The sequence below is a fragment of the Durio zibethinus genome, chromosome 16 (assembly GCF_047325235.1).
Source record: "Durio zibethinus cultivar Kanyao isolate XHJ-2024 chromosome 16, ASM4732523v1, whole genome shotgun sequence".
Lineage (NCBI taxonomy): Eukaryota > Viridiplantae > Streptophyta > Magnoliopsida > Malvales > Malvaceae > Durio > Durio zibethinus.
This window is the reverse complement of record NC_143177.1, coordinates 11462694-11478912: the sequence shown is the minus strand read 5'-3', so window position 1 is coordinate 11478912 and position 16219 is coordinate 11462694.

Genomic DNA, 16219 nt, shown 5'->3' with positions numbered 1-16219 from the left:
GGGATCGGTCGGGTCCCCCTCTGTGTGCTGCCAATCCTACTGTCACAACCTTCGATCTGGTCTGATCTTAGACTGGGAATGAACTCCGTATGCCTAAGCCAACCGATGAAACGAGCGGGCAGATGGGCGGGCGGGCACTACGTCGGCCAGAGAGACGGGATGCGCATACCGTGGATCGATAGGGTGGTAGGTGGGTTTAGGCACATCTTCATTTTTCTATGTGCCAATGCCATTTTTATGGGTTGTAAATTCATACAGTGGTCCCTTAAGCCTTCACGCAAAGTTTCATGGCAAGACGACTCGTTTTTTATTTTTCACAATTTTTGAAACTTTTTGCGGTTCAAAATTTTGTAAAATTTTTTTGGAAGGAGTTCTGTCCCCAAACTTAGCAGACATGATCCTTGTATTTTTTTTGGCATGCACAAAAAAATTCAGCTAAAAACTCAAAGTGTACAAGATTTTGTGACCATTTGAAAAAAGTGTCCCCATTTTAGACACTTTAATGGCTACTGAAAACAAATCTGTAAAATCTCAAATGCTCTTTAAGGGGGTGTGAGTTCTCGAGGTTTTATGAGGGATAGGGGGCGAAAATAATGGCCAAGTAGGAGCACCCATCGCACATCATGTGCACACACCCCCCGGCCCCCCGGATCACCGAAACCCCAATGCCGCCTGTCAGGTCCTCCGATGATGCTCCGACGATGGTGCCCCGACGAAGAAAAATGCGGCACCAGCACATTCATGAGCCCAGCATGTGCTGCCGTAACCCTTGATTCGGTCCGATCTTAGACTGGGAATGAACTCCGTATGCTTAGACTGGGAATGAACTCCATATGCGTAAGTCAACCCATGAAATAAGCGTGCGGGCGCTCAGTCGACCAGAGGGGCGGGATGCGGAAGTCGGGGATCGATCGGGTCCCACTCTACGTGCTGTCGATCCTGTTGCTGCAACCCTTGGTCGGGTCTGATCTTAGACTGGGAATGAACTCCGTATGCCTAAGCCAACTGACGAAACGAGCGGACGGGCGGGTGGCACTATGCCAGCCAGAGAGACGGGATGCGCAAGCCGTGTATCGATAGGGTGGTAGGTGGGTTTAGGAACATCTTTATATTTCTACGTTCCAATGCCATTTTTATGGCTTATAAATTCAAACAGTGGTCCCTTAAGCCTTTGCGTGAAGTTTCATGGCAAGACGACTCGTTTTCTATTTTTCACGATTTTTGAAACTTTTTGCGGTTTGGGATTTTTTAAAATTTTTTTGGATAGAGTTTTGGCCCCAAACTTGGTAGACGTGATCCTTATATTTTTTTTGGAATGCAAAAAAAAAATTCAGCTAAAAACTCGAAGTGTAGATGATTTTGTGACCATTTGAAAAAAGTGTCCCAATTTCAGACACTTTAATGGCTACTGGCAGCAAACCTGTAAAATCTCAAAAGCTCTTTAAGGGGGTGTGAGTTCTCATGGTTTGATGAGGGATAGGGGGCCAATATAAGGGCCAAGTACCAGCACCCATCGCACATCATGTGCGTACACCCCCCCGACCCTCCAGATCGTCGGAACCCCAATGCCGTCGGTCAGGTTCTCTGGCGATGCTCTGGCGATGCTGCCCCGACGAAGAAAAATGTGGCACCAGCACATGCCTGAGTCCAGCATGTGCTATCGCAACCCTCAGTTCGGTCTGATCTTAGACCAGGAATGAACTCCGTATGCCTAAGTCAACCCACGGGACGAGCGTGCGGGCGCTCAGCCGGCCAGAGAGGCAGGATGCGCAAGCCATGGATCGGTAGGGTGGTAGGTGGGTTTAGGCACATCTTCATATTTCTACGTGCCAATGCCAATTTTATGGCTTGTAAATTCATACAATGGTCCCTTAAGCCTTGACGTGAAGTTTCATGGCAAGACGACTCATTTTTTATTTTTCACGATTTTTGAAACTTTTTTCGGAAGGAGTTTGGGCCCCAAACCTGGTAGACGTGATCTTTGTATTTTTGTTGGCTTGCACAAAACAATTCAGCTAAAAACTCGAAGTGTACAAGATTTTGTGACCATTTGAAAAAATTGTCCCCATTTCAGACACTTTAATTGCTACTGGCAGCAAGCCTGTAAAATCTCAAATGCTCTTTAAGGGGGTGTGAGTTCTCGAGGTTTGATGAGGGATAGGGGGCAAATATAAGGGCCAAGTACCAGCACCCATCGCACATCATGTGCGCACACCCCCCCGGCCCCCCCGATCACCGGAACCCCAATGTCGTCGGTCAGATTCTCCGGCGATGCTCCGGCGATGCTGCCCCGACGAAGAAAAATGAGGCACCAACACATGCCCGAGCCCAGCATGTGCTGCCGCAACCCTCGGTCCGGTTGGATCTTAGACTGGGAATGAACTCCGTATGCCTAAGTCAACCCATTAAATGAGCGTGCAGGTGCTCAACCGACCAGAGGGGCGGGATGTGCGAGCCGGGGATTGGTTGGGTCCCCGTCTGCGTGCTATCGATCCTGCTGCCGTAACCCTCGGTTCAATCCGATCTTAGACTGGGAATGAACTCTGTATGCCTAAGCCAACCGACGAAATGAGCGGACGGGCGGGCAGACGGGCGGGAACTACACCGGCCAGAGATACGGGATGCATAAACCGTGGATCGATAGGGTGGTAGGTCGGTTTAGGCACATCTTCATATTTCTGCATGCCAATGCCATTTTTATGGCTTGTAAATTCATACAATAGTCCCCTAAGCCTTCACATGAAGTTTCATGGAAAGACGACTTGTTTTCTATTTTTCACGATTTTTTGAAACTTTTTTTGGTTCAGGATTTTTTAAAATTTTTTCGGAATGCGTTTTGGTCCCAAACTTGGTAGACGTGATCCTTGTATTTTTTTTGGCATGCACAAAAAAATTCAGCTAAAAACTCGAAGTGTAGAAGATTTTGTGACCATTTGAAAAAAGTGTCTCCATTTCAGACACTTTAATGGCTACTGGCAGCAAACCTGTAAAATCTCAAATGCTCTTTAAGGGGGTGTGAGTTCTCGAGGTTTGATGAGGAATAAGGGGCCAATATAAGGGCCAAGTACCAGCACCCATCGCACATCATGTGCGCACACCCCCCCCGGCCCCCCCGATCGTCGGAACCCCAATGCCGCCGATCAGGTTCTCCGGCGATGGTGCCCCGGCGAAGAAAAATACGGCAGCAGCACATGCCCGAGCCCAGCATGTGCTGCCGCAACCCTCGATCCGGTCTGATCTTAGACTGGGAATGAACTTCGTATGCCTAAGTCAACCCAGGAAACGAGCGTGCGGGCGCTCAGCTGGCCAGAGGGGCAGGATGCGCAAGCCAGGGATCAATCGGGTCCCCATCTGTGTGCTGCCGATCTTGCTACCGCAACCCTCTATCCAGTTCGATCTTAGACTAGGAATGAACTTCGTATGCCTCAGCCAACCGATGAAACGAGCGAGCGGGCGGGCAGGTGGGCGGGAACTATGCCGGCCACAGAGACAGAATGCGCAAGCCGTGGATCGATACGGTGGTAGGTCGGTTTAGGCACATCTTCATATTTCTGCATGCCAATGCCATTTTTATGGCTTGTAAATTCATACAATGGTCCCCTAATCCTCCACGTGAAGTTTCATGGTAAGACGACTCGTTTTTTATTTTTCACGATTTTTGAAACTTTTTACGGTTCGGGATTTTTTAAAATTTTTTTGGAAGGGGTTTTGGCCCCAAACCTGGTAGACGTGATCCTTGTATTTTTGTTGGCTAGCACAAAACAATTCAATTAAATACTCGAAGTGTACAAGATTTTGTGACCATTTGAAAAAATTGTCCCCATTTCAGAGACTTTAATGGCTACTGGTAGCAAACCTGTAAAATCTGAAATGCTCTTTAAGGGGGTGTGAGTTCTTGAGGTTTGATAAGGGATAGGGGGCCAATATAAGGGCCAAGTACCAGCACCCATCGCACATCAGGTGTGCACACCCCCCCGGCCCCCTGATCACCGGAACCCCAATGCCGCCGGTCAGATTCTCCGACGATGCTCCGGTGATGGTGCCTTGGCGAAGAAAAATACGGCACCAGCACATGCTCGAGCCCAGCATGTGCTGCCACAACCCTCGGTCCGATATGATCTTAGGCTGGGAATGAACTCCGTATGCCTAAGTCAACGCACGAAACGAGCGTGCGGGCGCTCAGCCGGCCATAGGGGCGGGATGCGCAAGCCGGGGTTCGATCGGGTCCCCGTCTGCGTGCTGCCGATCATGCTGCCGCAACCCTCGATCCGGTCTGATCTTAGACTGGGAATGAACTCCGTAAGCCTAAGCCAACAGACGAAATGAGCGGGCGGGCAGGCAGGCGGGCGGGCACTACGTTGGCCAGAGAGACGGGATGCGCTAGCCGTGGATCGATAGGGTGGTTGGTGGGTTTAGGCACATCTTCATATTTCTACGTGCCAATGCCATTTTTACGGTTTGTACATTCATATAATGGTCCCTTAAGCCTTCACGTGAAGTTTCATGGCAAGACCACTCATTTTCTATTTTTCACATTTTTGAAACTTCTGCGATTCGAGATTTTTTAAAATCTTTTCGGAAGGAGTTTTGGCCCCAAACTTGGTAGACGTGATCCTTGAATTTTTGTTGGCATGCACAAAAACATTCAGCTAAAAACTCAAAGTGTACAAGATTTTGTGACCATTTGAAAAAAGTGTCCCCATTTCAGACACTTTAATGGCTACTGGCAGCAAACCTATAAAATCTCAAATGCTCTTTAAGGGGGTGTGAGTTCTCGAGGTTTGATGAGGGATAGGGGGCCAATATAAGGGCCAAGTACCAGCACCCATCGCACATCATGTGCGCACACCCCCCAGCCCCCCCAATCGTCGGAACCCTAATGCCACCGGTCAGGTTCTCCGACGATGCTCCGGCGATGGTGCCCCGATGAGGAAAAATGTGGCACCAGCACATGCCCGAGCCCAGCATGTGCTGTAGCCACCCTCGGTCTGGTCTGATCTTAGATTGGGAAAGAACTCCGCCTGCTTAGACTAGGAATGAACTCCGTATGCCTAAGTCAACCCACGAAATTAGCGCACGGGCGCTCAGTCGACCAGAGGGACGGGATGTGCAAGCTGAGGATCGATCGGCTCCCCCTATGTGTGTCGTCGATACTACTACCGCAACCCTCAATCCGGTCTGATCTTAGACTGGGAATGAACTCCGTATGCCTAAGCCAACCGACGAAACGAGCGGGTGGGCAGGCGGGCGGGCACTACGTCGGCCAGAGAGACGCGATGCGTAAGCCGTGGATCGATAGGGTGGTAGGTGGGTTTAGGCACATCTTCATATTTCAGTGTGCCAATGCCATTTTTATGGCTTGTAAATTCATACAATGGTCCCTTAAGCCTTCACGTGAAGTTTCATGGCAAGACGACTCGTTTTCTATTTTTCATGATTTTTGAAACTTTTTACGGTTCGAGATTTTTTAAATTTTTTACGGAAGGAGTTTTGGCCCCAAACTTGGTAGACGTGATCCTTGTATTTTTTTTGGGATGCACAACAAAATTCAGCTAAAAACTCAAAGTGTACAAGATTTTGTGACCATTAGAAAAAAGTGTCCCCATTTCAAACACTTTAATGGCTACTGGCAGCAAACCTGTAAAATCTCAAATGCTCTTTAAGGGGGTGTGAGTTCTCAAGGATTGATGAGGGATAGGGGGCCAATATAAGGGCCAAGTACCAGCACCTATCGCACATCATGTGCGTGCAACCCCCTGGCCCCCGATCGCTGGAACCCCAATACCGTCGGTCAGGTTCTCCGGTGATGCTCCGGCGATGGTACCCCGCGAAGAAAAATTTGGCACCAGCACATGCCCGAGCCCAGCATGTGCTGCCGCAACCCTCGATACAGTCTGATCTTAGACTGGGAATGAACTCCGTATGCTTAGACTGGGAATGAACTCCGTATGCCTAAGTCAAGCCACGAAACGAGCGTGCGGGTGCTCAGCCGGCCAGAGGGGCGACATGCGCAAGCCGGGGATCGACCGGGTCCCCCTCTGCATCTTGCCAATCCTGCTGTCGTAACCCTCAGTCCAGTCCTATCTTAGACTGGGAATGAACTCCGTATGCCTAAGCCAACGATGAAACGAGCGGGCAGGCGGACGGGCACTACTTCGGTAAGAGAGACGGGATGCGCAAGCCGTGGATCGATACGGTGGTAGGTGGGTTTAGGCACATCTTAATATTTCTGCATGCTAATGCCATTTTTATGGCTTGTAAATTCATACAATGGTCCCTTAAGCCTTCACGTGAAGTTTCATGGCAAGACGTCTCGTTTTTTTATTTTTCACGATTTTTGAAACTTTTTACGGTTTGGGATTTTTTAAAATTTTTTCGGATGGAGTTTTGGCCCCAAACTTGGTAGACGTGATCCTTGTATTTTTTTTGGCTTGTGCAAAAAAATTCAGCTAAAAACTCGAAGTGTACTAGATTTTGTGACCATTTGAAAAAAGTGTCCCCATTTCAGACACTTTAAAGGCTATTGGCAGCAAACCTGTAAAATCTCAATTGCTCTTTAAGGGGGCGTAAGTTCTCGAGGTTTGATGAGGGATAGGGGGCCAATATAAGGGCCAAGTTCCGGCACCCATCGCACATCATGTGTCCACACCCCCCCGGCCCCCCGATCGTCGGAACCATAATGCCGCCGGTCAAGTTCTCCGTTGGTGCTCCGGGACGGGTGCATCAATGGAGAAAAATGCAGCACCAGCACATGCCTGAGCCCAGCATGTGCAGCCGTAACCGTCTGTTTGGTCCGATCTTAGACTGGGAATGAACTTCGTATGCTTAGACTGGGAATGAACTCCGTATGCCTAAATCAACCCACGAAACGAGCATGCGGGCGCTCAGCCGACCAGATGGGCGGGATGTACAAGCCGAGGATCGATCGGGTCCCCCTCTGTGTGCTACCGATCCTGCTGCCGCAACCCTCAGTCTGGTTTGATCTTAGACTGGGAATGAACTCCGTATGCCTAAGCCAACCGATGAAATGAACGGGCAGGCGGGCACCACGCCGGCCAGAGAGACGGAATGCGTAAGCCATGGATCGATAGGGTGGTAGGTGGGTTTAGGCACATCTTCATATTTCTATGTGCCAATGCCATTTTTATGGCTTGTAAATTCATACAATGGTCCCTTAAGCCATCACGTGAAGTTTCATGGCAAGACGACTCATTTTGTATTTTTCAAGATTTTGGAAACTTTTTGCGGTTCAGGATTTTTTGAAATTTTTTTGGAAGGGGTTTTGGCCCCAAACTTGGTAGACATGATCCTTGTATTTTTATTGGCATGCAGAAAAAAATTCAGCCAAAAACTCAAAAGTGTACAAGATTTTGTGACCATTTGAAAAAACTATCCCTATTTCAGACACTTTAAATGCTACTGGCAACAAACCTGTAAAATCTCAAATGTTCTTTAAGGAGGTGTGAGTTCTCGAGGTTTGATGAGGGATAGGGGGCCAATATAAGGGCCAAGTACCAGCACCAATCGTACATCATGTGCGCACACCCCCCGGCTCCCTCGATCGCCGGAACCCCAATGCCGCAGGTCAGGTTCTTCGGCGATGCTCCGGTGATGGTGCCCCGGTGAAGAAAAATGAGGCACCAGTACATGCCCGAGCCCAGCATGTGCTGTCGCAACCCTTGGTCCGATTCAATCTTAGACTGGGAATGAACTCCGTATGCCTAAGTCAACCCAGGAAACGAGCGTGCGGGTGCTCAGCCGGCCAAAGGGACGAGATGCACAAGTCGGGGATCGACTGGGTCCCCCTCTGCATGCTGTCGATCCTGCTACCACAACCCTCAGTTCAGTCCAATCTTAGACTGGGAATGAACTCCGTATGCCTAAGCCAACCGATGAAACGAGCAGACGGGCGGGCGGGCACTACGTCGGCTAAAGAGACGGGATGCGCAAGCCGTGGATCGATAGGGTGGTAGGTGGGTTTAGGCACATCTTCGTATTTTAGCATGCCATTGCCATTTTTATGGCTTGTAAATTCATACAGTGGTCCCTTAAGCCTTCACGTGAAGTTTCATGGCAAGACGACTCGTTTTCGTTTTTTCACGATTTTTGAAACTTTTTGGGGTTCGAGATTTTTTAAAATTCTTTCGGAAGGAGTTTTGGCCCCAAACTTGGTAGACGTGATCCTTGTATTTTTGTTGGCTTGCACAAAAAAAAATTCAACTAAAAACTCGAAGTGTACAAGATTTTGTGACCATTTGAAAAAAGTGTCCCTATTTCAGACACTTTAATGGCTACTGGCAACAAACCTGTAAAATCTCAAATGCTCTTTAAGGGGGTGTGAGTTCTCGAGGTTTGATGAGGGATAGGGGGCCAATATAAGGGCCAAGTACTAGCACCCATCGCACATCATGTGCTCACACCCCCCGACCCTCCCGATCGTCGGAACCCCAATGCCACCGATCAGGTTCTCCGACGATGCTCCGACGATGGTGCCCCGATGAAGAAAAATGTGACACCAACACATGCTCGAGCCGAGCATCTGCTACCGCAACCCTCGGTCTGGTCCAATCGTAGACTGGGAATGAACTTCGTATGCTTAGACTGGGAATGAACTCCGTATGCCTAAGTCAACCCACGAAACGAGCGTGCGGGTGCTCAACCAACCAGAGGCGCGGGATGCACAAGCCGGGGATCGACTGGGTCCCCCTCTACCTGCTGTCGATCTTGCTACCGCAACCCTCGGTATGGTCCGATCTTAGATAGGGAATGAACTCCGTATGCCTAAGCCAACCGATTAAAGGAGCGGGTGGGCGGGCGGGCGGGCACTACGCCGACCAGAGAGGTAGGATGCATAAGCCGTGGATCGACAGGGTGGTAGGTGGGTTTGGGCACATCTTCATATTTCTACGTGCCAATGCCATTTTTATGGCTTGTAAATTCATGCAATGGTCCCTTAAGCCTTCACATTATGTTTCATGGCAAGACGACTTGTTTTCTATTTTTCATGATTTTTGAAACTTTTTGCAGTTTGGGATTTTTCAAAATTTTTTCGGAAGGAGTTTTGGCCCAAAACTTGGTAGACATGATCCTTGTATTTTTTTTGGCATGCACAAAATATTTTAGCTAAAAACTAGAAGTGTACAAGATTTTGTGACCATTTGAAAAAAGTGTCCCCATTTCAGACACTTTAATGGCTACTGGCAGCAAACCTGTAAAATCTCAAATGCTTTTTAAGGGGGCGTGAGTTCTAGAGGGTTGATGAGGGATAGGGGGCCAATATAAGGGCCAAGTACCAGCACCCATCATACATCATGTGCGCACACCCCCCCGGCCCCCCCGATCATCGGAACCCCAATGTCGTCGATCAGGTTCTCCGACGATGCTCCGACGATGCTGCCCTAGCGAAGAAAAATGCAGCACCAGCACATGCCCGAGCCCAGCATGTGCTGCCACAACCCTTGGTCCAGTCCGATCTTAGACTAGGAATGAACTTCGTATTCCTAAGTCAACCCACGAAACGAGCTTACGGGCGCTCAGTCGGCCAGAGGGGTGGGATGCGCAAGACGGGGATCGACCGGGTCCCCCTCTGCGTGCTGCCGATCCTGCTACCGCAACCCTCAGTATGGTCCAATCTTACATTGAGAATGAACTCTGTATGCCTAAGCCAACCGACGAAATCAGCGGGCGGGCGGGCACTATACCGGCCAGAGAGACGAGATGCGCAAGTCATGGATCGATAGGGTGGTAAGTGGGTTTAGGCACGTCTTCATATTTCTGTGTGCCAATGCCATTTTTATGGGCTGTAAATTCATACAATGGTCCCTTAAGCCTTCACATGAAGGTTCAAGGCAATACAACTCATTTTCTATTTTTCACGATTTTTGAAACTTTTTACGGTTCGAGATTTTTTAAAATTTTTTTGGAAGGTGTTTTGGGCCCAAACTTGGTAGACATGATCCTTATATTTTTTTTGGCATCAAAAAAAAATTCAGCTAAAAACTCAAAATGTACAAGATTTTGTGACCATTTGAAAAAAGTGTCCCCATTTCAAACACTTTAATGGCTGCTGGCAGCAAACTTGTAAAATCTCAAATGCTCTTTAAGGGGGTGTGAGTTCTCAAGGTTTGATGAGGGATAGGGGCCCAATATAAGGGCCAAGTACCAGCACCCATCGCACATCATTTTTGCACACCCCCCCGGGGCCCCCCCGATCGCCGGAATCCCAATGCCTCCGGTCAGGTTCTCCGACGATGCTCCGGCAATGGTGCCCCGACGAAGAAAAATACGGCACCAGCACATGCCCGAGCCCAGCATGTGCTACCGCAACCCTCGATCCGGTCTGATCTTAGACTGGGCATGAACTTCATATGCTTAGATTGGGAATGAACTCCGTATGCCTAAGTCAACTCACGAAACAAGCGTGCGGGCGCTCAGCCATCCAGAGGGGCGGGTCCCTCTGTGCGTGTTGTCGATCCTGCTGCCACAACCCTCGGTCTGGTCCGATCTTAGATTGGGAATGAACTCCGTATGCCTAAGCCAACCGACGAAACGAGCGGGCGGGGGGGCGGGCGGGCGAGCGAGTGGGCACTACGTCGGCCAGAGAGACGAGATGCGTAAGCCGTGGAATGATATGGTGGTAGGTTGGTTTAGGCACATCTTCATATTACTGCATACCAATGCCATTTTTATGGCTTGTAAATTCATACAATGGTCCCTTAAGCCTTCACGTGAAGTTTCATGGCAAGATGACTCGTTTTTTATTCTTCACAATTTTTAAAACTTTTTGCAGTTCGAGATTTTTTAAAAGTTTTTCGAAAGGAGTTTTGGCCCCAATCTTGGTAGACGTGATCCTTGTATTTGTGTTGGCATGCATAAAAATTTAGCTAAAAACTCGAAGTGTACAAGATTTTGTGGCCATTTGAAAAAAGAGTCCCCATTTCAAACACTTTAATGGCTACTGCCAGCAAACCTGTAAAATCTCAAATGCTCTTTAAGGGGTGTGAGTTCTCGGGGTTTGATGTGGAATAGGTGGCCAATATAAGGGCCAAGTACCAGCACCCATCGCACATCATGTGCACAAACCCCCCGACCCCCCCGATCGCCTGAACCTCAATGCCGTCGATCAGGTTCCCCGGTGATGCTCCGACGATGGTGCCCCGGTGAAAAAAATGGGGCACCAGCACATGTCAGAGCCCAGCATGTGCTACCGCAACCCTCGGTCCGATCTGATCTTGGACTGGGAATGAACTCCGTATGCTTAGACTGGTAATGAGCTCCGTATGCCTAAGTTAACCCACGAAACGAGCGTGCGGGCGCTCAGCCGGCCAGAGGGGCGGGATGCGCAAGCCGAGGATCGGTCAGGTCCCCCTCTGCGTGCTGTAGATCCTGCTGCCGTAACCCTCGATCCGATCCGATCTTAGACTGGGAATGAACTCCGTCTGCCTAAGCCAACCAACGAAACGAGCGGGCGGGCGGGCGAGCGGGCACTACGTCGGCCAGAGAGACGAGATGCGCAAGCCGTGGAACGATAGGGTGGTAGGTTGGTTTAGGCACATCTTCATATTTCTGCGTGCCAATGCCATTTTTATGGCTTGTAAATTCATACAATTGTCCCTTAAGCCTTCACGTGAAGTTTCATGGCAAGACAACTCGTTTTATATTTTTCACAATTTTTGAAACTTTTTACAGTTCGAGATTTTTTAAAAGTTTTTTGAAAGGAGTTTTGGCCCCAAACTTGGTAGACGTGATCCTTGTATTTGTGTTGGAATGCGTAAAAAAATTCAGCTAAAAACTCGAAGTGTACAAGATTTTGTGGCCATTTGAAAAAAGTGTCCCCATTTTAGACACTGTAATGGCTACTGGCAGTGAACCTGTAAAATCTCAAATGCCCTTTAAGGGGGTGTGAGTTCTCAAGGTTTGATGAGGGATAGGGGGCCAATATAAGGGCCAAGTACTAGCACCCATCGCACATCATGTGCGCACACCCCCCCGGCCCCCCCGATCGCCTGAACCCTAATGCCGCCAATCAGGTTCTCCGGTCATGCTCCGATGATGGTGCCCCGGTGAAGAAAAATGGGGCACCAACACATGCCGGTGCCCAGAATGTGCTACCGCAACCCTCGGTCTGGTCCGATCTTAGACTGGGAATGAACTCCGAATGCTTAGACTGGGAATGAACTCTGTATGCCTAAGTCAACTTATGAAACGAGTGTGCGGGCGCTTAGCCGGCCAGAGGTGCGGGATGCGCAAGCCGAGGATCAATCGAGTCCCCCTCTGTGTGCTGCAGATCTTGCTACCATAACCCTCGGTCTGGTTCGATCTTCGACTGGGAATGAACTCCGTATACCTAAGCCAACCGATGAAATGAGCAGGCGAGCGGGCGGGCACTATGCCGGCCAAAAAGACGGGATGCACAATCGTGGATCGATAGGGTGGTAGGTGGGTTTAGGCACTTTTTCATATTTCTGCATCCCAATGCCATTTTTATGGCTTGTAAATTTATACAATGGTCCCTTAAGCCTTCACGTGAAGTTTCATGGCAAGACGACTCGTTTTCTATTTTTCATGATTTTTGAAACTTTTTTCGATTCGGGATTTTTTAAACTTTTTTCGGAAGGAGTTTTGGCCTCAAACTTGGTAGATGTGATCCTTGTATTTTTTTTGGCATGCACTAAAAATTTCAGCTAAAAACTTGAAGTGTACAAGATTTTGTGACCACTCGAAAAAAAGTGTCCACATTTCAGACACTTTAATGGCTACTGGCAGTAAACCTGTAAAATCTCAAATGCTCTTTAAAGGGTGTGAGTTCTCGAGGTTTGATGAGGAATAGTTGGCCAATATAAGGGCCAAGTACCAGCACCCATCACGCATCATGTGCGCACACCCCCCGGGTCCCCCGATCGTCGGGACCCAAATGCCGCCTGTCAAGTTCTCCGGCGATGCTCCAACGATGGTGCCCCGATGAAGAAAAATGCGGCACCAGCACATGCCCGAGCCCAGCATGTGCTACCGCAACCCTCAGTCCAGTCTGATTTGAGACTGGGAATGAACTCTGTATGCTTAGCTTGTGAATGAACTCTGTATGCCTAAGTCAACCCATGAAACGAGCGTACGGGTGTTCAACCGACCAGAGGGGCAGGATGCGCAAGCCGGGGATCGGTCGGGTCCCCCTCTGCGTGCTGCCGATCCTACTGCCGCAACCCTCGATTCGGTCCTATCTCTGACTGGGAATATACTCCGTATGCCTAGGCCAACCGACGAAACGAACGGGCGGGTGGGCGGGCACTACGTCGACCAAAGAGACGGGATACGCAAGCGTTGGATCGATAGGGTGGTAGGTGGGTTTAGGCAAATCTTCATATTTCTGTGTGTCAATGCCATTTTTATGGCTTGTAAGTTCATACAATGGTCCCTTAAGCATTCACGTGAAGTTTCATGGCAAGACGACTCGTTTTTTATTTTTCATGATTTTCAAAATTTGTTATGGTTCGAGATTTTTCAAAATTTTTTCGAAAGGAGTTTTCACCCCAAACTTGGTAGACGTGATCCTTGTATTTTTTTTGGCAAGCACAAAACAATTCAGCTAAAAACTTGAAGTGTACAAGATTTTGTGACCATTTGAAAAAAGTGTACAAGATTTTGTCCCCATTTCAGACACTTTAATGGCTACTGGCAGCAAACCTATAAAATCTCAAATGCTCTTTAAGGGGGTACGAGTTCTCGAGGTTTGATTAGGGATAGGGGGCCAATATAAGGGCCAAGTACCAGCACCCATCGCAAATCATGTGCGCACACCCCCCGGCCCCCCCGATCGCCAGAACTCCAATGCTGCCGGTCAGGTTCTCCGGCAATGGTGCCCCGGTGAAGAAAAATATGGCACCAGCACATGCCTGAGCCCAGCATGTGCTGCCACAACCCTCGGTCCTGTCCGATCTTACACTGGGAATGAACTTCGTATGCTTAGACTGGGAATGAACTCCGTATGCGTAAATCAACATACGAAACGAGCGTCCGTGTGCTCAGTCGACCAGAAGGGCGGGATGCGCAAGCCGGGGATCGGTCGGGTCCCCCTCTATGTGCTGCCGATCCTGCTATCGTAACCCTCAGTCCGGTCCTATCTCAGAATGGGAATGAACTCTGTATGCCTAAGCCAACCGATGAAACGAGCGGGCGGCCGGGCGGGCGGACACTACGCCGGCCAGAGAGACGGGATGCGTAAGCCGTGGGTCAATAGGGTGGCAGGTGGGTTTAGGCACAACTTCATATTTTTGCATGCCAATGCCATTTTCATGGCTTGTAAATTCATACAATGGTCCCTTAAGCCTTCACGTGAAGTTTAATGGCAAGACGACTCGTTTTCTATTTTTCACGATTTTCAAAACATTTTGTGGTTCGGGATTTTTTAAAACTTTTTTGAAATAAATTTTGGCCACAATCCTGGTAGACATGATCCTTTTATTTATTTTTGGCATGCACAAAAAAATTCAGCTAAAAACACGAATTGTACAAGATTTTGTGACCATTTGAAAAAAGTGTCCCCATTTCAGACACTTTAATGGCTACAAGCAGCAAACCTATAAAATCTCAAATGCTCTTTAAAGGGGTATGAGTTCTCAAGGTTTGATGAGGGATAGGGGGCCAATATAAGGGCCACGTACCAGCACCCATCGTAAATCATGTGCGCACACCCCTCGGCCCCCCGATCGTCGGAACCCCAATGCCACTGGTCAGGTTCTCCAGTGATGCTCCGGTGATGGTGCCCCAGCGAAGAAAAATGTGGCACCAGCACATGCCTGAGCCCAGCATGTGCTGTCGTAACCCTCGGTCCGTTCCGATCTTGGACTGGGAATGAACTCTGTATGCTTAGACTGGGAATGAACTCCATATGCCTAAGTCAACCCACGAAACGAGCGTGCGGGCGCTCAGCCGACGATCGGCCGGGTCCCCCTCTGCGTGTTGCCGATCCTGCTGTCGCAACCCTCAGTCCGGCCTAATCTTAGACTGGGAATGAACTTCGTATGCCTAAGCCAACCGACGAAATGAGCGGGCGGGCGGGCAGTATGCCGGCCAGAGAGACGGGATGCGCAAGTCGTGGATCGATAGGGTGGTAGGTGGGTTTAGGCACATCATCATATTTTTGCATGTCGATGCCATTTTTATGGCTTGTAAATTCATACAATGGTCCCTTAAGCCTTCACGTGAAGTTTCATGGCAAGACGACTCATTTTCTATTTTTCACGATTTTTGAAACTTTTTGCGGTTCGGGATTTTTTTAAATTTTTTTGAAAGGATTTTTGCCCCCAAACTTGGTAGACTTGATCCTTGTATTTTTTTTGGCATGCACAGAAAAATTCAGCTAAAAACTCAAAGTGTACAAGATTTTGTGACCATTTGAAAAAAGTGTCCCCATTTCAAATAATTTAATGGCTACTGGCAGCAAACCTGTAAAATCTCAAATGCTTTTTAAGGGGATGTGAGTTCTCAAGGTTTGATGAGGGATAGGGGGCCAATATAAGGGCCAAGTACCAGCACCCATCACACATCAAGTGCGCACACCCCCCTGACCCCCTCGATCGCCGGAACCCCAATGCCGTCGGTCAGGCTCTCCGACGATGCTTCGACGATGGTGCCCCGACGAAGAAAAATGCGGCACCAGCACATGCCCGAGCCCAGCATGTGCTGCCGCAACCCTCGGTCCAGTCCAATCTTAGACTGGGAATGAACTCCATATGCCTAAGCCAACCGACGAAACGAGCGGGCGGGCGGGCACTACGCCGGCCAGAGAGACGGGATGCGCAAGCCACGGATCAATAGGGTGGTAGGTTGGTTTAGGCACATCTTCATATTTCTCCATGCCAATGCCATTTTTATGGCCTGTAAATTCATACAATGGCCCCTTAAACCTTCACGTGAAGTTTCATGGCAAGATGACTCGTTTTTTATTTTTCACAATTTTCAAAACTTTTTGCGGTTCAGGATTTTTTAAAATTTTTTCGGAAGGATTTTTGGCCCCAAAGTTGGTAGACGTGATCCTTGTATTTTTGTTGGCATGCACAAAAACATTCAGCTAAAAACTTGAAGTGTACAAGATTTTGTGACCGTTTGAAAAAAATGTCCCCATTCCGGACACTTTAATGGCTACTGGCAGCAAACCTGTAAAATCTCAAATGCTTTTTAAGGGGGTGTGAGTTCTCGAGGTTTGATGAGGGATGGAGGGGAA